At 35.9% G+C, this 22,018-nt stretch overlaps 1 protein-coding gene across 4 annotated transcripts in view; it reads right to left on the reverse strand.

The window, feature by feature from the left end:
- Positions 1–22,018, reverse strand: part of camkk1a (calcium/calmodulin-dependent protein kinase kinase 1, alpha a) — a 101,835-nt gene that overhangs the window by 75,338 nt on the left and 4,479 nt on the right. The window contains exon 1 of one of the 4 annotated variants that reach the window (XM_051110384.1): positions 20,618–20,793. The exons of the other annotated variants lie outside the window; for them this stretch is intronic. The gene's annotated coding sequence lies outside the window, so the exon portion shown is untranslated. Of the gene's footprint in view, positions 1–20,617; positions 20,794–22,018 lie in introns of those variants that run through there. 4 annotated transcript variants of the gene reach the window in all.

The following is a 22,018-nucleotide window of genomic DNA, read 5'->3' on the forward strand; positions in this document are numbered from 1 at the left end:
TTTACATAACTTACTGTGACACAAGAAATTACCATGTTCTCTGTGGTCTGGCATTTAAAGAAACAATGAAAAAGTTAAATGTAGAAGATACAACAATAGCGGGGTCTTTTCTGCATTGTCCTTTCCGCCGGTTGGGCCGCCTGACTGCTGTATCGGATACAAAGGGACATTTTAATGAAGAGATTTACTCTCAGAGGACCACGAAGGATTTAGACGTCTCAAAGTCTGGCAGTGTGGATGAAGACAGACCTGTGTTTGGACAGCTATCACTCAAGAACAGCTGAATCACATTTCCATCATCATGTGGGTGGGTGAGGTTTAGTCATGGGTGGAAGTAGGTTTTGCATACAATGTTTACAGTAACAGTTTTCAACACAGTGTAGGGGTCAATTTGCAAATAGTAGTTAAATGCTTAGATTACACAAACTAATGATGAATAACATTTTTTGCAGCATTTGTGAAATGAGGTTAATGTTCATTTTGCTATTATTCAAAATTAATTAATGTACACTACCTTTCAAAAATGTTGAGGATGGTAGATTTTTATGTTTTTGAAAGATGTTTCTTATGCAGCCAAGGCTCTATTTATTGGAAAAATACAGTTAATAAGTAACTCACTCTGAGTTTACACTTTTTTTATCTACACATATTCAAGAAATTACAGTGGCTGTAGCTTTTCTATCATAAAGAAATGGCCAAATATTAAAGATTTAGTGGACATTTGAATTGGAAGTGTTGTTGAGTCAATATTAAACAAGGATTAGATCAAGCAGTAAAGTGTAAAAACAATCATCAGACCATTAGCGCCCTCTGCAGTCATTTGTTATAATATAGCTCTATTGTTTATAATGTATTATTTATTTTAACAGTTTTGTTAAATAAAACCATATGATTACTTGCTTTTGATACTTTATTTAAACGAATTATTATTGCCTCATTGCTATTATATATGAATTTTAAGTCATTTTAAAGGCTTTTGTTCACTTCTATTTTTATTTAAAAAAAATAATTATTATAACTCTGATAGCACACATACATCTCGGAGACGTCTATTTGACGTCTGCATTTACATCTGCAAGATGTCTATAGGACATTTCGTATCAGATGTCAAATAGATGTCTATTAGATGTCTTTAAGATGCTTTAGAATGTATGTAAAACTGACTTCTTACAGATGTCTGTCAGATGTTTGTACATAGCAGATGCTTTCCAGATCAAGTAATCTTTAACAGACATCTTGCAGACGTATGCATGGGAATCTGGGAATTATCCGATTACTCAATTAATCATCAGAATAATCATAGATTACTTGATTACCAAAATAATCGTTAGTGATAGCCCTACTGTACTGTCTACGTTGTTTAAGCACTTGTACCAGTAAACATTCATACTATGTGCGTAATTTAAACCGTTTACCGTTTGAACTGGTATATCGTCCAGTACTAAATAAAAGTATTAACTTCTTTCTTACTGTCACCAAACTTTCAAGTGTTATTGAACATAACACATGAACAAATGTTAGTTTACAGAACTTGAAATGTAAAAGACATAGGGCCAGATTTACTAAACAGGGCAACTTAACGTTAGAGCGCAACCGATTCTGCGTGTGATTTACTGACAATGTGCACATTAAAGAACACAGACGCAGCCAGATCATTTTCATAATGACCAGCACAATCTACTTTAAGACCTCTTTTTGGGAGTAAAATAATGCCGTAAAATACCAGTAATTTGACAAGTGTAAACGTTAGCAAATCAAGTTGCGTTATTCATTTTAATACTCTCCTCCCATAAATTTCGAGTCTGAAAGGGAACTCCTACAAATGCATATTCAATAGTCAAGTCAGGCACCAAAATAACTGTGTCCAAGCCTTTTCACTGCGTGTCTTTAGTAAATCCTAACAGTAATATTTTAATGCCAAAAGATGGTTTGCACTGGTGCAAGCTGTTAGTAAATCTGGTGTACAGTACAGTATCCACCTTTTTCTAAACACGGAAGTCCCAGCTGGAGCGGTGCCTTACATTTCCGGTCTCTGGTGTTTCTAGTCAAATTTAAATAATATAACATTAAAACTGCGCACATTTTTATATTTAGTTGAATTATTGAAAAAGTTTAAATTCAGTCCATTTTCTATGGAGACCTGAACGCAACCAAATGGAATTTAGAACAGTTCAAGACGCCACTCATCGGTTACTCAGGAAAAAGGTGGATATTTTAGAAATGAATACTGACCAAAATTAATAAACGCTCTAAAAGTAGGGTTAATTGCTAGTTTATGCTACCTAATGCATTAACACTTAATAACGATCTTGAGGTGAATTGGGCATCTGGATGCATAAATGTAAACAAGATATTGTAATTTCCCATAGAAAAGAACTAATATGGATGCAAAAACTAGACTTCATTTAATTGCAGATTTTGTTTGATGGCAAGAAATTGATGTGCTTCTCTGAGCACATGTTGTGAAATTTACCATTGCCTGTGTAATTGTGTCACCCTTCATCTGGGCAAATCCAATTAAGAGCACTGGAGGCTTGAAAAGCGAGAAGCTGGAAAAACAACTCGACATGGACAGACTGCATGTGTGTGAAAGAGAGAGACTTTACAAGCTCTGCGCACAGAGTAATGGCTTTGACTGTGATAAAAATGCCATTTTTAATGGTTTTCTCAGAAGCAAAATCAGGGAGGAGACATAACAATGTTGGTGACAATCAAATAAAACCCACTAAAAAGAAATTCTGAGAATTCTGAATTTAATTTATAGAAAATCTAGTCCAGATAGCATACAACAATACTATGCAAAAACAAACTATTTTAAGGAGAAAAGAATTTACCCAATAAAGATAAAAATCAAGTTCAGTGCAATAAAGAACAAAACAAACAAAACAACCCACAGACACAACCTAAAAAGGCTGTTCCCTTCTAAGAGCACAAATGCTGTTAAAGGAAAAGGCTAATAAGGAAATTCAGTTATGAATATAATGTGGCTCAAATTCAAGTCAAGCCTGAGCATCGGGTAGGAATCTGGCATTTTCTGTCAGCTTTTTACACTGTTCTATCATCTTTACTTTGACAATCAACCCAATTCACACCTTCAACAGTGCAACAGTATCACAATGTTCCAGTGTGTGAATAGCTCGACTTGTTGTGTGCTTCGCTACTATAAAACACATTCTCACTCTATCTCAAATCTGCATTAAAAAAAAGAAAGTCATAAAGCTTTGGAATGACAAGAGGCTAAACTAAACACAGACATGACTGACCTTGTGTCTATGACTAAAAGCGATGTGGATCAAATCTGAATTTCACTCATATTCACGGCTCTTTAGAAGCACCACTGCATTGTTAATCTACAGACAGGCCTCTTCACATTCCATCTTGTAGATTTATGAGTCCTGTGAGGATTATGAAGGTTTTTATGTGATACGCAGATAACATTGTTGAAGAGGAAAAAGCTTTAAAGGTTATGCAACACTAACATCCTATTTACATTTTACATAGGGATTTGGGAAATCCAACTAAAGTCCTTTTAATGATGATGTATATTACTGTATCTCACAGGAGTAATAAGTGGACAACACTCAGCTGTTTTATTGACTAGTTTCACAGTGCATAGCATGAGCTTTGGCTGTAAGACTATCTTATCTCAACATAAAATGGTACTGCTTTGTCAATAATTAAGCATATCATATATAACGTACTGTAATTTAGTCTGTCTGAACATAGACACTGTCGACATTTCATCTAATGTCCTTTGTCTCCTTTAGAGGCCTCACTGGACAGCAGTATAACAGAAAGACAGTGTTTTTATGGTGAGATGATGGCTCCCGGTGTAACACTATGTGTGGCCAAAGGTCATTATGTCAAAAGACAAACATGATGCTAGCCAGATCAGGAGATACAAACACCAGAGACTGAAAACAGCTCCACGGCAATAAGGCCAAGCAGAAACATCTATGGATTTCAATACTAGGAAATCAGTAAAAATGTAATGTTTGAAGCACTGAATACATATGCAGGGAAAATAAATGTTCGCTGTGGTCTAGTATAACAAAACACTAAATTAGATTCAAAATGCAGATAAAATATTACTGCATAATATAAATGAGTAAGTCCGCGTTGTTATTGTTAACTAACACTAAATAATAAAATAGATTAATAAAATATACATATTAGATGAATTAGAGCCCTGCACAGGCCTAAAATATAGGCCCTAGCCCGAGATGCTCAGGCCCTAACCCGGCCCTTGTCCGACAGCTTATCAGAATTCTCGCCCCGAGTCTGACCAGAGCCCGTCTTTTTTCCCCTCTTCTCCCAAAATAGCTTATATTACTATTAAAATGGTTTAGTTTTGTAGGTAATAGCAACGTGTTATATTTCGTTTCGTTTTTTTATTAAAGGGGTCATTGGATGCCCATTTTCCACAAGTTGATATGATTCTTTAGGGTCTTAATGAAAAGTCTATAACATACTTTGGTTAAAAATTCTCAGTGGTAGTGTAAAACAACACCCTGTTTACCTTGCCTAAATCAGCTCTGCAAAAATCATCCCATTCTGGTCGAGGCTGCTTTAAATGCAAATGAGCTCTGCTCGCCCCGCCCCTCTCTTCTCTCTGTGGAGTGACGAGCCTGTTTACTTTAGCCGCATTTAGCCGTGTTTAGCCGCTAAACTCGAATGATTCGCGCAAACATAGACGGATATATGTAGATCGGGAGGCGCATTCCTATCACAAACGAACGTAATCCACTGCATCTTCAACAGCTCAGATGTCGGGAGTAAATGATGACCACTACGTTCATTATTACATCCAGCAACACACCACCTCAATTGCTCAATTCTTGTCTAACTTACATCCCTGCTCCGGCATCAAAACATGGAGGTTGGACTGTAACAACTGATCTTACAGTAGGTAAGACGCTAATGTCAATCAACTATCATGGGAGCGGCCTCTGTGGGTGTGATGCAACAACGATAGGCATCTGAGAATGGCTCGATTTGAAAAAGGGGATATTATTTTTACAGATTAATTAAAAACCACTGCATGGATAAAGTAACGACCAAATGGCCAGCGGAAAAATGATCATAGTCTGTTTGATCAATTTTGCCTTCTCAAATCATCACAACTTCCCTAAAATAAAATCAATAGATATAAAACAGTTCAAGTATAAAACAATAAACGTTAAACCTAGATAAATGTGTGCTATTAGGCGCACCTCTAATCATTTGTGCGCAGAGTGGAAGCTGAAGCACGCTTTGCATAACATGGAGGCGCCAGTGCGATCACTTTTAAATAGTGCGAAACAATATTAAATATTCCATCATTTTTGCTCATAAAGGTAAGAGTAATGCATCATTCGGAACTATAAATGGTCTACTTTTATTTGTGTGCAATCACAATATCAACAAAACGTTAATGGTGCTTTTATAAAATAAAGAAAACAAACACAATGCACTTTCTGTCGTCTCAACAAGAGCGCTTCACAAAAATGAATCAAAACTCAGTGAATACATACCTCACAGACATGGTACATATATCTATAGAAAGCTTTGAATTATTACTTAACGAAATAAAACAAATTTGAAAACAAAAACTCTTTCCTTACATAATCTGCAAAGATGCTTTTCCCTCTAAAGGCACATCCAAAGAGGAGATGGCGAGTCAGGATTAGCAACTTCATCCTTGCAACAATGACTCAGAAAACACTAGTTTATTAATAAATAATTCAAAAAACCCCTTGCTGAAGGCACGTTCGCTGCTGCTTGACGGAGACACTAAACATCTTCCAAAGCGGTCTCGAAAGTTAAAGAGGAAGTGAAGTCTTGTGTTGTTTCCACCAGTGTGGAATTTTTTCATCACCGTAATTGGTGGATGTCTAAAATATAAAAATAAGGAGAAGCCTAAAACAGGCCCGAAGCCCGGCCTGCGTCTCAACTATGACGTGAAAATTGGCCTGATGCCCCACTCTAGGGGCGTAAAAAAGTCAGGGCTAAAATGCATGGCTCTAAGATGAACAGCCTAAACTTAAAATGAAAATCAGAAATGAGAAAACTAACATAAGTAAGAACTAAAATATCAACAAAACTAAAATGAAAACTAATTCGAAATATTAATAAATACTACAATAGGACATAAAAAAAACACTGGTGTCAGTCTGGATCTGAGTTTCTACATATCCAGTTATGGCCTAGGAAAATTTACATAGTCTCAATGCAAATGAATTAAGCAAATTCCCCTTTCACAAATTAAATTGGTTGCAATGTAATTAAGTTCAAGAACTGTGTTGCACTCGCTCACTTTTTTGATCTGAATTCAATAGGCAGAAAAAATGCAATATATGGAAACAAAATTAAGCTTCTGGCAAAACATTGGCTTCATGATAAGAAAATGATCCCTACAAAGAGAGCCCTGCTTCTGATAAAAGTGTATCCACAGTCTTGTGTTCTCTCTCAGGATCCAGCTGTCTGCCAAAGCAGTCCAATCCATGCAGATGGGAAGGCAATCTGTTTTAATGGCTCATTTCTAATCACCATATTAGAATAGATTTTGCCAGGACCGGCTTTACATATCGCCAACATTTGTCATGTTTTTCAAATGAGGTTTAGAACCAGAGTGAGCGGGACGTCAATATATGCCATTCGCTATCCTAGAACATTAAACTGACAAGCTCATAAAACAACAAATAAACTAATTACCTGTAAAGTTATCAGGATCTCAAAAATATATTCAAACAATTAACATTAACACATGTTTAGGTATCATGAACTAACAATGATCAATACTTCAAAAGCATTTCTAAATCTAGATGAATGTTAAAGACATTTACCCAAAAAGGAAAATTCTGACATCACTCACTCACACTCATGTTTTTCCACACCTGTGTGACTGACTTTCTTCTAGGGAACAAAAGAGAAGTTTTTTTGATTCCTACAAGTTTTTGGATTGACATGAGGATAGGTAAATTAATCATTTTTTTCATAAACTACCCCTTTAATTTACACATACTGAATTAGTTCATGTTTTAGGAACATGAATACAATAAAGAACAAGAGAATATTTATAAATCAACATTACTAAGCATTAATGCTTACAAATTAAAGCAAATTTGCAGTTCAATATACAAGAATTTACAATTGAGTAATACACTGAACTTCTTTAGGATTATTAATACCCATAATACCTGACATAATAACAGTAGTTATGGGAGGAATGAATGTTTCAAATTATAGCAGCTCAGCTCTTAAATAAAAAACTATTTATCTTTAAAATGATATGAATACCTAATAGTTTACTCTCAAAAGCTTTGTGAAAATTTCTGCAAAACTCATTACATCAAGCAGAAAGAAGTTTATCCCTTCATGAGAAGGATTAGTACACTTCCAAAATAAACATTTCCTGATAATTTACTCAAACTATGTCATCCAAGATGTTTATGTCTTTCTTTCTTCAGTTGAAAAGAAATTAAGTTATTTGAGGAAAACATTCCAGTATGTTCCAATGGGAGGTCCAAATTGCAGTTTCGGTGCAGCTTTAAAGGGCTCTATGTGATCCCAGCCGAGGAATAAGAGTATTATCTCACTAAACGATCTGTCATTTTCTAAAAAAAACGTAATGATAATAAAAATGTACATAGTTTTTAAAAAACAAATGCTTGTCTTGCACTAGCTGGAGTTCACGCATTACGTAATAGGGATGCAACAATACATTTAGTCCAAGGTTTAATACGTACTTTGGTTTTTAACCACGGTTTTCGGTTAGGTTTGGTTCTGATATGTTGCCACTTCAGTGTGGTTTTCTTTTGCAACAAATTAACAAAATACTCCTGTAAACCTCTGTACACAGGAAAAAGTGTAGTTTAGTAAATGTCTGCTTAATTTTTCTTTTGAGAGAGGTATTATTTTTTCGATTTTTACACGAAATGGAATGGGTTCCATTCACACTGGATGCCAGAGGGCGCCCTCGTGCAGAAAATCCACATATGCGTCAAAGACGTATCACTGATGACGTTCTGTTCCAGCTTCTCTAATATGGATAAAGGCATCGCTATTGCTGTAACTGAATAAAAAGAAGATATAACGTTAAACGTTTTGAATGATGTAAGGACGATAAACACTCGTCTGCAATAATATATGGTTTATCTGTGTTCTTCAAGCCATCTCGGGTATTTTCATAAGCCAATGCTAATCGACATACATAGAATATGAGTATACAATTTATTGTCTGCCTCATTCTGTGATAAGAATCCACATCAGATCACAGGGTTGGGGTCAATTCAGGAATGAACTCAACAATTCCAATTCAAAGAAGGAAATGGAATTGGAATTGGAATTCAACAACAATTACAGGAAACAGAGTTGGAATTGAATTGGAATTACAGGAAATGGAATTTAATTCAGGGAAATTCCACTGAATTCCATTTATTGCTGTTTCTGAGCATTTATTTGTGATTGCATTTAGAGACATAGATTTGAACTTTATTTATGATGCTTTACAAATACCAAGTAATGTATGAAATAGAGTTGATCAAATGCAAGTAAATAAAAATGAGAACTGTACATTATGAATTAATAATTGAATGACAGTGGTGATAAGTTTCTGGATGTACTATACACTCAATATATGATTACCACATAATATATGTCTCAACTCACAAAAAAAATGAGTCATGTTCATTCATGTATTTCATTCACTTTTTATTGCATCGAATTATCATCATTTCCTGAAAATTGTCATCGCTAAGATTGCATCTCTCAGGCCTAAATATCTCAAGTGGAATTTAGTGGAATTTATTTGATTTCAATTCTGTTTCCTGGCATTCCAATTCAATTCCAATTCCATTTCCTGTCAGCTGCATGCAATTCCAATTCCAATTCCATTCCAGGAAGTGAATTGGAATTTACCATTCATTCTCAATTCAATTCATGAATGTCCCCAACCCTGTCAGATCACGAGTAAGTTATTTCAAACACTCGACTGATATGTTTGACATAACTTTTGTGATCTGATATTGTACCAAACCGTTCAATATTACATTGAGAGTTGTGACATCCCTACTACGTAATCATATTGGAAAGGTCACACATGACGTAGGCGGAAGTACAGACCAAATGTTTACAAAGTGAACATGCAAAGAAAGTCAAAAAACCACGATGTTGGATGATTTTGAAGTTTTTCTGTCCAACCCTACCTTTTTAAACCGAAGTACACAGACAAAGAAATATGTACGTGACCTTTCCAATGTGATTGTGTAATGCGTGAAGTCATAGACATGCACAGAACTTGTGCAAGATGAGCATTTGTGGTTAAAAAGTATATAATATTTTATTTTTATTTTTGTAAAATGAGCAATCGTTTCACTAGATAAGACCCTTATTCCTTGGCTGGGATCATGAAGCTGCATTGAAACTGGCAATTTGGACCTTCAACCCGTTGGCCACCACTGAAGTCCACTATATGGAGAAAAATCCTGGAGTGTTTCTCTCAAAAACCTTCATTTCTTTTTGATGGAAGAAAAAAAAACATGAACATCTTGGATGACATAAACTATAAACTACAGGACGGTCAACTTGTGCAATCCTGCAATGATTAAGTAATCAACATTCAAGATCCTATCATCAGTTGCATTTTCTAACATCATCATTCAATTCACTCATACTGATATCTCACAATATAAACAGAGTGGGAATAGCTTTTCTCTGCTTTTCTAACTATATTCTGCCTCCCTGTAGACGCATCTGAAGGCGTCACTGATGGCTTTCAAGTCATTGCCGATCTGAGTGAGATAAAGGGTATTTGATCTCTTCAATTTCCTCTAACGCTCAAGTAGGCTGGAGTCATTAAGTATTCCCACAGCAACCACCTCAACACTTCATAGACAATCAGGTCAGTGCTTCACAGCCACACCGTTTATGACATTTATAATGCACGAACAAAAAAAGCTTAAAGTAGAGTTTATAACTGACAAGTCATCCTTCTTCCTTCCTTCTTTCTTAAGATGTAACAGTTCATTTAGTTTCTCATTGCACTCCTGCCAATTTATATCCACCAGTTTTACAATATGAATTAATCAAATCAAATCATGTACTGAACCAAATTTGCAGCAATTGCTTTTAAATCGATTCACTGTCAACCAAAAGATTCACTATTATAATTCCTGCCAAAAAAGCTTCTTGCCCTTCTAAACCAATATTCTTCCTTGTCAATAAACTAAAAAAGCTTATCCAAAAGGGGAAAACACCACTTGTGAGTTCCTGCAATCACATCCGTACGTCTATGCTATCTATGTCAAAGTTTAGCATCACAGGTTTGCAGTTTTCCTCAATGCAAAGGTTTGCTCAAAGTTTTCCTCAAAATGTGTTTACGAGCTCCTGCCATCTGTTGAGGGAAGAATTAGTCTCCAGATTGAGGGCTTTGGGGGTTGTTTATTTCCAAACCCTGTCCTCTGGAGATGTGATTAATTGGTCGGTGAAAACATATCCCTTTCCATAACTCCTGTGGTGAAGCCTGGCCTGTGTACACACGGTGAGACGACCAAGGCTATTTTAGTAGATTTAATCTGGAGTCTAATATGAAAGCCATTGAACGCTGACCGCTCTAATAGTTTGGAGTACAGAGCTCTAAAGTAATGAAGTTTTGCCGTTTCATCTGGCCATCTCATTTAGCAGCGAGAAGCAGCTCCCACAGAGAGGATTGAGTTTCTTCTCTACCTGAGCTTTCTGACACAAAATACTCAAGAAGCAGAGTGAAGCCTTTTAGAAACCTTTGAGACAAAGAGAAAAGGTCAAACATGTTTTCCTCCTAGTGTAAAGCTAAATAAAATGATTTACAGTTGAGGTCAGAAGTTTTTACACCTTGGAGAATCTGCAAAATGATAATTATTTTACCAAAATAAGAGGGATCATACATAACGCATGCTATTTTTTATTTAGTACCGACCTGAATAAGATATTTCACATAAAAGACATTTACATATAGTCCACAAGAGTAAATAATAGAGCCCGTTCAAAAGTTTACATACACTTGATTCTTAATACTGTGTCGTTACCAGGATGATTCACAGCTGTGTTTTTGTTTTTTTGTTTAGTGGTAGTAGTTGTTTATGAGTCCCTTGTTTGCCCTGAACAGTTAAACTGCCCGCTGTTCTTCAGAAAAATCTTTCAGGTTCACAAATTATTTTTGTTGTTTTGTTTTGTTTTATCATTTTTGTGTATTTGAACCCTTTTCAGTAATGACTGTATGATTTTTAGATCCATCTTTTCACACTGAGGACAACTGAGGGACTCATATGCAACTATTACAGAAGGTTCAAATGCTCACTGACGCTTCAGAGAAAACACAATGCATTAGGAGCCAGGAGTGTAAACTTTTGAACAGAATGATGATGTTTACATTTTTCTTATTTTGCCTAAATATCATATTTGTTTCATTTAATTCTGCCCTTCAGAAGCTACAAAAAAAGAAAACCCACAGGTGTGGATCATTCAGGTAACAACACAGTATTAAGAATCACGTGTATGTAAACTTTTGAACAGTGTCATTTTAATAAATTATATGTAAATATGTAACTATATGTAAATGTCTTTTCTGTGAAATATCTTATTCAGGTCAGTACTACATAAAAACATAACATTAATTATGTATGATCCCTCTTACTTTGGTAAAATAATTAACATTATGCAGATTCTGCAAGGTGTATGTAAACTTTTGACCTCAACTGTATGTACAGTGGGGTTAAAAAGTCTGAGACCACTAGTAAAAACTTGAAATTTTACAAACTGTATTGTCAGCTCAACAATTGAAGTAAATGTTGAATTGGGGAAAAAAAAATATATATATATATATATATATATATATAATATTAATTAAACTAAAAGTGAATGTTTTACATTTCTAAAACTTTATATTACTATATTTTATTTAGATAATATTATTTAATTATAACTTTTTTAATAATACGCTTTATTATTTCCTAATTTTAAAATCTTGTATGCAAAATTGTTAATGTGGTTTCAGAATTTTGGACATCATATGAAAACACGACCAAGATACGGGACTAATCAAAAGGCTTTACATGTTGGAGATGATCTAATGACAGATTTTCACACTGAGCAATAAGAATAGGACACGGGCATGAGCCATCTGCTCCTTCCGTCGCTTCACCTGTCACTGAACACAACAACAACAAAAACAACAGTTCCACAATCTGTAGATTGCTGTTTCAATCAGCAAATCAGTCCTGTCTAAGCAGAGAAACCTGAAACCCATGATTCAATCAGTGTAGAGGAGGCTCCTGCTGTTACGAGTACACCTGCAAAGGCTCAAAACGGCTTCAAATTCATTTCTAAAACAAAGACTGACGATTGTTATGCAGTGAAGTCTTAAGAATTATGCATTCAACATTACCATTCAAAAATCTGAGGTCTCTTACGCTCATCACTTTAATCAAAAATACAGTAAAACAATGAATTTAAAATATTAGCACAATTTAAAATAACTGTTTTTATTATATTTGAAATTGTAATGTATTCCTATGATGGCAAAGCTGAATTTTCAGCAGCTTTTACTAGCAATATTGTGTAAAATGTCAGTAACATCTTTTTTATTTAACTGTTGTACAAAAGCAACAAGCGACATTGCGTAAATGATCTTGGGTGATATTAGTTAAACATAAATTGATAAATGTATTTAAACAGTATGTCAGGTTTGTAACAGCATAAGAAGCATAGATCAGATTAACGTCTGAAATATAAAATCATGAATTTTAAGAAACCCATATGATGTTGGAGAACCATGAACCAAAATGCTTCACTGACATTCCCTGAAGGCTTAAAATACTGTTACCTTTAAATTTTTAACATTGCTTTCGCATATTAAAAATATGGTTTACTACTACATGACTGGACCTCATAGTAATTTTAGGAGATTACTTACAGCAGATAAAAGAGGCAAGCGAGTGCCCCAAACCTTATTAACATACGGGATGTCTCACTTGCCCTACCCCTCCATTCCTTCCTCTCTCTCCCTCTCATGCATGCATAATGATGATGAATATTTGGGGGAATCCTCAGGCTGAGGGATTAGCTTTAGCAGTGTGTTAAAATCCGAGTGTTTCCACAGAGCTCTGATGCTTTTTTTTCTCTCTTTCTCCCTTTAAAGGAAACTCAGAGGAGCCTGGAGACAATGACTAGTGGGGCGCAGGGCTGATAGCAGGCTTCTTAACTCCACACACAAACAAAAATACACTGCCACTGAGCTCACATGAAACCATCCTCTGGCTTACATCACAGCGAATCTGGTACAAACTGGTGCTTTTTGTTCTGATACACCATTCTCGCTCTACACAGCTCCACCCAGAACTGGTCTTTCAATGTTACTTTACCTAACAAAAACAGACAGGCCACCTTTACACCTGGTATTAGCATGCATTTTCAGTGATCAGATCACAGTCGGACAGCACTTGACCACATTAAAGGGATAGTTCACCCACAAATGAGAATTACTCCATGATTTACTCACCCTCAAGCCATCCTACATGACTTTCTTCTTTCAGACGAATACAGTCAGAGTTATATTAAAAACAATGTCCTGGCTCTTACATATAGAAGTCCAATAAAGCGCATTCATCCATCATAAAAAGTGCTGGGGGTTAATAAAGGCCTTCTGAAGCAAATCAATGTGTTTGTGTTTGTCGATATTTAAAACTTTGTAAACCGTAATCTCTAGCTTCTGCTTACTGTCGTACACACATTCACAAATGCACATAACAGTAAGTGGAACCTAGAGATTACGGTTAATAAAGTTTTAAATATGGACATATTTCTTACACAAATGCATCGAATCATTTTAGAAGGTTTTTTTTAACCCCCCGGAGCCATGTGGAGTATTTTTTATGATGGACGGATGCAGTTTATTAGATTTCAAAATCTCAACACCCATTCACTGCCATTATAAAGCTTGGAAGAGCCAAAACGTTTATCTAACTCTGATTGTATTCGTCTGAAAGATGAAAGTCTTATACACCTATGGCTTGAGGGTGACTAAATCATGGGGTAATATTCATGTTTGGGTGAACTATCCCTTTAAAAAAAACGGTGTAAAAGCAACCATGAAGCATTATGATCAGATTGTGATCTAAAACGTTTCATAGGTCGTCATGGATGGATTCTGACTAGATATGACATAGGTATAAATGTTGACGAGTTGAACTACAGTATATATAGGGATGCATGAAAAATCTGTATCATAACAGTTGTTGAAGGGGTCATCGGATGCAAACTTCACTTTTACATGTTGTTTGAACATTAATGTGTGTTGGCAGTTTATGTACAAATCTACCCTATAATGATAAAAATCCATGCAGTGGTTTTCAATTAATCTGTAAAAACAATATCCCCTTTTTTTAAATCGAGCCATTCTCAGATGCCTGTCGGTGTGGCATCACACTAAATGCGGCTAAAGTAAACAATCTCTCAGAGCAGCAGAGAGAAGAGAGGGGCGGGGTGAGCACAGCTCATTTGCATTTAAAGGAACAATCCCTCAGAATGGGATGATTTTTGCAGAGCTCATTTTGGCCAAGTAAAAAGGGTGTTGTTTTACACAACCACTGAGAATTTTTAACCAAAGTATATTATAGACTTTTCATTAAGACCCTAAAGAATCATATCAACTTGGAAAATGAGCATCCGATGACCCCTTTAAACGGTATTACCAATATGTGCAGTATTGATTGATATAATGGATATATAGCAGCTTGTTATAATTTACTGTAAATTAAAGTTAATCTTTAAAACTGATTAAATGTCAACTTTATCAGATCTCAGAATTAACATTGATTTCTAGGGGTGTAACGGTACACGTATTCAGGTAGGGGTCTTTCAGTTCGGAACGCATGTGTACTGAACAAATACAAGAAATTGGAACAATAAATAGCGTTTTGACAGTCTTTGATGTGGCATGACAGATCGCTGTATAGACGCCTCAGAGAGCCGCTTTCAGGGTTGCCAGGTTTTTACAACAAAACCCACCCAACTGCTACTCAAAACTATCCCTAAAACTATAGCCCAATCGGGGGATAAAATACATGTTTTTTTGATCAAAGTTCCTCTGGTAAATTCACATTTCAGGGTCTAAATATGACGTTATTGTGGTCGCTTCAACCCGTGGACATCAAAAACAAGTTTTGATTAGCAGTTGGGCGGGTTTTGTTGTGAAAACTTGGCAACCCTGTTCTCTAGACGTCATTTCTCTAGCGAACTAACGAGCTGTGCACACTGATGACTTGCCTGAGGTAAATAAAATGCTACGTCACATTTTGTTTAGAAGCTGTTTTATTCCACAGCTGAAACACTAACTGAGCGATTACATGAGGCATGACATGTTCATTCATATTATTTCACCTTAAAACAACCCACAGCAACAGTGTTAAAATAGCCCAATTCTGCTGAAAAAACATAGCATTGGCAACACTGCTAGAGAAGAGCATTTCGTGACATTTTAGACTAGATACTCATTATATTTGACTTTACCTGTTAGAGATGTCTTCCTTTTTTAATGTATGTTACACCCCTATTCATTTCCGTACTGTACTGAAAAATTTCTAAGCGATTTCAGATATTATTTATTTTTATGGGGGCGCTTCAAAACTTTTTTCTCTTTTCTTCACTTTCAATCCTAGGAGTAGTCATAGATGTATCATTTTTCTATTGGTCACAGGTCTTCATGTGGTATGAAATTACAAGTTCACCAAACTTGAACTTCAGAATGCAGCTAAAATGAGTTTGAGGTTGCATTTCTGGTCTGTCGCATTCGGGTGTGTATGAATGGAAGTCAATGGATAAAAAAAAATGTAGTGTAACTATCCCTTTACTGTCTAAAACACGCGATAACACGCGAATAGATAAACTTCTTTATGAATGATGAAAAGCCTTCTGATGAAAAGCCTTCATCCTCAATGCTTTTAAAATTTGTTAACAAGAGAACAATTTGTTAACGCAGCCTGTGATGCATAATGCAACTACTGTTTTCCGTTTTGCACAGGTAGGTGGAGATAAATACAATCCAGCTAAAGAACATCCAGATATCATCCGGATATGGAACGCATGTTAATGCCAGGTGTAATGGGGCCATAGAGAAAAGGAGACAGACAATGTGATTGTGCCCTTTGACACACAGAGGGAATTATTTATGGGAACAGAGCATCTTAGAGCAGAGGATGGCAGCAAGCAAGAGCACCCAGCGGGGGGCAGGAACACAAACTATATCTGTGGCCTTTTCAAGGGCCTGAGATACAATCTCACCGCTAACTGACAAGCACCAGGTTATAGAAGCTCTGCGAGCAGGTACAATTACAGACTGATTTCATATGACCGCTCGGGGAGGTGTACATATCCTGTTAGCTTTGCATTACACAATCAAGATAAAAACATAACTTGGAACAGGTGAGAAAACAAATTTAAGATAAGCAGGAAGAAACTTAGCATATTCTTTCATCTTTCCAAGGAACAGGAGGACACACCTTTTATGAAAGCAAAATACAGCAAAGTCACGCTGCAATTGATGACACCTAGATTACTGGATTATTCTCATGTGTATACCGGGGAAACACATTCAAGCATCACCGAAAGAAATACACTGGAAGCTGCGTCAACAACCCTTGGGTTTCCTGGAATCCCTTATTCCATAGGGCAGCCTGGGGAAGAATCACAATGTTATGACTGCATAAAGACTTAGAACTAGGATTGTAGACGTTAATGCGATAACACATGTGATTAATTAAAAAAACCTTCACGTGTTAAAATTATTTAATGCAATTTCTATTCTTACCCTTTAACCCGCTTCTCTGTTTACAATCAGATCATTTTAAGCCTCTAAACTCCAGGAAAGTTTTTGTAGTACAATGATCCAAGAAGCAAATTTAAACAATCAGTCCAAAACAGCACTATTGCAAAGAAAACCAGGCTGATGCTCAGAGATGGCAGAGAGCACAGAGACTCACATTGCGTTTTCAGTGAATTATTCATCCCAGTGTGTTTCGCTTTAAAACACAAGCTCTGTCATATTCTGTGATTGTCTCTGAAGAGGGCGAGAGCTCACTTACGCATTGCGCTGTGTGAAAAACAGACTGAAAGGAATGTCAACACATCCCATGATACATAAACTACGTTTGCTCCGTTAGATACAGCAAACCAGCTTCCGCTAGTAAGGTTTTTGATGGATGAGTACTGCAATTAAGGTGACGTATAGTAAGCACGCATCAGTCTGATATATTGATGCACAAACAAACCACGTATGAGCGTTCTTGACCAACAGATCATACATTGAACAGACAACCACACATTCAGGATTAAGTTTTGATTTGTCCTGTCTATAGTATGTTGCTGTGTTTAATCATTCTGAATGGATCTGTATAAGCAGTCAGCTCGTAGTCGTTGGTTTAGGGTTGTTTGGCATCTTTATGTGGTCCTGCCCTGTATCGCAGTTTGACTTGTCTACTGTACACATACTACATGCTATGAATTCTGAGAGGTTTTTCAGTATTTATTTTTTGTGCGTGTGTGTGTGTGTGCTTTGGTGTGCATAAATGTTTCAATCATAGGAACTACTTATATCATTTGGTTCTTTGGTGTCCTTTTCTGTGTTCTTTTTTGAAAAGACATCTCAATTTATCTTGACATAAGCTTATAGATAATAGTTTTGTGAGCATCCCCCTTCTTTTGGTTTACTTTACTGGATATAGCAAATGATGACAAAATTAATGTGTTAAACAAAATAAATGGTTTATGCTTAATTTCATAAAAAGTGTGAAATTAATCGTGATTAATCACACAAAAAGGTGTGATTAATTTGATTAAAACTGTCTATTGACAGCCCTACTAAGAACACAAGCACGAACACAGTTGTTTTATAATATGAAAAATATCTTTTAGTCTGTGGTACTGTTTTCTGTGGATGCGTGAATTTATAGAAACATCATTTGCAGCACACCTGCCATATCTGCTTCATGCTTTGTTAATTTTAATATGAAAAAGTCTCAGCTTTCAAATCCTGTCAACTTTATCATGAAATACAGACAATAAACACATTGTTTATGACGTCAGTAAAACAGCCTGTAAACAATGTGTCATGTAACATTACATCACGAAAGTCATTCAACTTCCATAAACTTGACAGTCAACTAGAAAAAAGGAGAAGCATTCTGCTAAAATGCACTTTATTACATATTCACATGTTTTTACTTAACCTGTTGTTACATTTTTATATTTTTACTTAACCTCTTCAGACATCATTACTTAATGTATGTTTTTAAAGGAGTCATCGGATGCCCATTTTCCACAAGTTGATATGATTATAAGACCCTAAGTCTTAATGAAAAGTCTATAATATACTTTGGTTAAAAATTCTCAATGGTAGTGTAAAACAACACCATTTTTACCATGTCAAAATCAGCTCTGCAGAAATCATCCTGTTCTGGTCAAGGCTGCTTTAAATGCAAATGAGGTCTGCTCGCCCCGCCCCTCTCTTTTCTCTGTGGAGTGACGAGCCTGTTTACTTTAGCTGCGTTTAGCCGCTAAATTGCTAACAAGCGCATTACTAGGAAAGGCGATCGCAAAGATTCATAAAAAAAACCCTTATACTCACTTCTGCTGTAAGTGAAGCTGGATCACGAATGATTTGCGCAAACATAGGCGGATATATGTAGACGTAATCTATAAACAAACGTAATCCACTGCATCTTCAGCAGCTCAGATGTCAGGAGTAAATGACGACCACTATGTTCATTATTACGTCCAGCAACACAACTGTCTAACTTACTTCCCTGCTCCGGCATCAAAACACTGGACTGTTACAACTGATCTGAGGTAAGACGCTCATGTCAATCAACTATCGTGGGACCAGCCTCTGTCTGTGTGACGCCACAACAACTACAAAAAAAAAAAAGGGAATATTATTTTTACAGCCATATTTTTTAAAACCATTGCATGGATTTTTATCATTATATGGTAGATGTGTACATACACTGCCAACACACATTAACGTTCAAACAACATGTAAAAGTGAACTTAGCATCCGATGACCCCTTTAATACACCTGTTATAAAATCTAATATAATTTATTATAAAAATAAAGTTTTTATTACAGCCACCATTTAAATGTTTATTTAAATATAAATACATAACATATAAACACATATTGGAGTAGAAACATAATAAGTTGTAAAACTACCTTATGTGCAATTTGTATTTTTGTACATTTTTGTTGATTATTAAAGGATTAGTTCACTTCTAGAATAAATATTTTCTGATCATTTACTCTCATGTCATACAAGATGTTCATGCCTTCTTTCTTCAGTCACAAAAAAAAGTTTTGAGAGCGAAACACTCGTGCAGAGCCCTTTGAAGCTGCATTGAAACTGCAATTTGGAAATTCAAATCACTGGGAGCCATAAACATCCACTATATGGAGAAAAAATCCTGGAATGTTTTCCTCAAAAAACAATTTCTTTGCGACTGAAGAAAGAAAGAGATGAACATTCTGGATAACATGGGGGTTTATAATTAATATTGCTGAAACTGAACATTTTATATAATATGCATTTTATAAATCTAAAAACGGTGTTCCATTATATTTCTATACTGTCAGAATGTTTAGATATATAAAAGGAAATTACATTGTGTATTTTACAAATAGAATGACAATGACAGAAACCCACGCGTAAATCCTAGTCAGTGTTCAAGTCTTCCTGTGCACTCATATGACTGCAGCATGTCATGGTCAATAGGCTGCATCAGTGGAGTTCTGATGACAAAGGGCCTGTCTTTATCTCAATACACACAGAGATCACAAAGCCCGAGCTATAGATTTAAGTCAAGGATTACAAAGGATGCGTGATGTGGAGTCTGTAAGCAGACTAATTCACCTCACAAATGCACTGTAATCTCGGCTTTCATCGAAAGATGACAACGCCAGGAATAAAAGACTTACACTTCAACTCGCACACCTCGTTTATACAAAATACCACTGTGTTGACTGCAAGCTTTGTTCTAGTTCACTGCTGTTCAGATGAAAATCTTGATAGAAATTCATGTGCCGTGCTCAATTCTAAACAGCAAAATCAAACAAAACAAATGGCCTATCACGGGCATACTGAACATTAAAATTTGATTAAGTCAAACAGGCGTCCTGTTGCATTATGCAAGGTCTGAATTCATTTTCACATGGCTCTACATATTAAACACTGAGACTAATTTAATTACTAAGATATTTGCAACACTTCACAAGAAGGTTTCGTTTGTTAACAATAGTTAATGCATTACTTATCATATACAATGAACAACAATTTGTTTTCCTGCAATTCCAGTTTATAATTAGTTATTGCTTACATTTGTTACAGTATTTACTCATCTTTGTTAATGTTAGTTATTAATTCAGGTTATTGTTACTTTGCAAATATACCATTGTTAATGTATGTTCTTATATTATACATCTTCAAATGCTAATTTACACAACTTGAAAAGTTAAAAAATGTATTAGTATATGTAGAAAATGACATTAACAAACAAAGATAAATGCTAAACTTATTAGAAAGTTGGGTTTGTGCTAAAATCGTAAAAATCTCCTTACTTTCTAGGATTTTTTTTCTCCGTCTCTTCAAATTTCTTGCCTTCTGAGATTGACGTGACACGTCGCTACACTCCGGTTCTCTCGCGCTCTCAGAAATATGTGACAGGAGCACAACAGAGGTCCTCATCAACTCTCTTTTTATGCCCCCGCCCCACCCTCTCTCTCTTTCTCTCGTCTCTCTGATTGTCTCTGACAGTAGTAAACACTGTGGCTTCCCTCACTCCCGCTGCACAAGCGGAGAAGAGGAACTAGAGGTGAGATGTGTGCGTGTGTGTGTGTTTGTGTATGCACAGAGGAGGAGGAGGAGTGCTACGCTACAGCACGGTATTCTCCAGTGCCTTTTATACTGCTGAATCAGAGTTAACCCAAAGCAGAGGTGACACTGCTGCAATTTCCCCCGGCAATGAGACAAGTCTGTACACAACAAAGAGGAAGAAACACTCTGCTGTAAATACTGGTCTAATGTTGTGTTCCTCTAAAGTCAACATAGAGTAGAAATCAACTTCACATTTTAAAGTTGCGACGTAGCAGAGGTAGCTTGTGCTTGAGTGACAACGATTATTGAAAATTAAAAAATGTACTTGGTTCTATCTATCAATTCTTGACTGGAAGGCAACAGTCGAAGTGAAGAAAATGACTGGGTTTAAAGGAATAGTTAACCCAAAAATGAAAATTCTGTCATTAATTAGTCATACTCATGTCATTTCAAACCCATAAGACCTTTGTTCATCGTCAGAACACAAATTAAGACATTTTTGAAGAAATCCGAGAGCTTTCTGACCCTGCGTAGACAGCAACACAACTGCCATGTTCAAGGCCCAGAAAAGAAGTAAGGACATCATTAAAACAGCCCATGTGACATCAGTGGTTCAAGCTTAATTTTATGAAGCTACAAGAATAATTTTTGTGTGCAAAGAAAACAAAAACGACTTTATTTAACAATTTCTTCTCTTGAAAAATTAAGGCTGAACCGTTGATGTCACATGGGCTATTTTAACGATGTCCTTACTACCTTTCGGGGACTTAGACGTTGTGGCACCGTTGCTATATATGCAGGGTCAGAAAGCTCTCGGATTTCCTTAAAAATATCTTAATTTGTGTTCCGAAGATGAACAAAGGTCTTACGGGTTTGGAACGACATGAAGGTGAGTAATTAATAATAGAATTTTCATTTTTGTGTGAACTGTTCCTTTAAGCTGACTAAGTGATTGGAGAATTAAGGAATACATCACTAGAGGGAATGCTGTACTTTACCAGATCCTTAAGTTAATATAATGACCTAAAAAAATTAATAAATAAACATATGCACAGATAAATCATTCATAATAAGATCATAATTTTCATTTCATGTCGACTTGAAGATTGCAAGTTGAGGGCTACTGGATAATGTTTTTCCATTGT

This window comes from Labeo rohita, chromosome 5 (assembly GCF_022985175.1).
Source record: "Labeo rohita strain BAU-BD-2019 chromosome 5, IGBB_LRoh.1.0, whole genome shotgun sequence".
NCBI lineage: Eukaryota > Metazoa > Chordata > Actinopteri > Cypriniformes > Cyprinidae > Labeo > Labeo rohita.